A 350-nucleotide genomic window follows, 5' to 3' on the forward strand; every position below is an offset into this window, starting at 1 on the left:
GTTTTCAAAGAGATACATGTATAACAACGTGTTATTCTATTACTTGACGGACCTTATACAATACTTCTTGAATGTTTTGTTGAAAAATATTGCTGCGGGACACAAGGTAAAAAATAACTAGCCATTGATAGGTTGCATTTCTGAAACTGCAGCTCGGCACCGTTGGTTGTGCTTGGCAGAAAAGGGCATACCTGGAATAGGCTAGTGAGTTGGGGGTATAGCTCAGTGGTAGAGCATTTGACTGCAGATCAAGAGGTCCCCGGTTCAAATCCGAGTGCCCCCTTTTTTTCTAAATTAAAATACAAAATGCACGTTAACATTTTTTATTTCAGCTAGAAGCAAAAAATAGT

At 38.9% G+C, this 350-nt stretch overlaps 1 non-coding gene across 1 annotated transcript; it reads left to right on the forward strand.

The window, feature by feature from the left end:
* The first annotated feature begins 211 nt into the window (after nt 1-211).
* trnac-gca (transfer RNA cysteine (anticodon GCA)) lies at nt 212-283 on the forward strand. The gene has a single exon. It is a non-coding gene; the product is annotated as a tRNA-Cys (tRNA).
* Nucleotides 284-350: the final 67 nt, after the last annotated feature.

The sequence above is a fragment of the Acipenser ruthenus genome, unplaced genomic scaffold (genome assembly GCF_902713425.1).
Source record: "Acipenser ruthenus unplaced genomic scaffold, fAciRut3.2 maternal haplotype, whole genome shotgun sequence".
NCBI lineage: Eukaryota > Metazoa > Chordata > Actinopteri > Acipenseriformes > Acipenseridae > Acipenser > Acipenser ruthenus.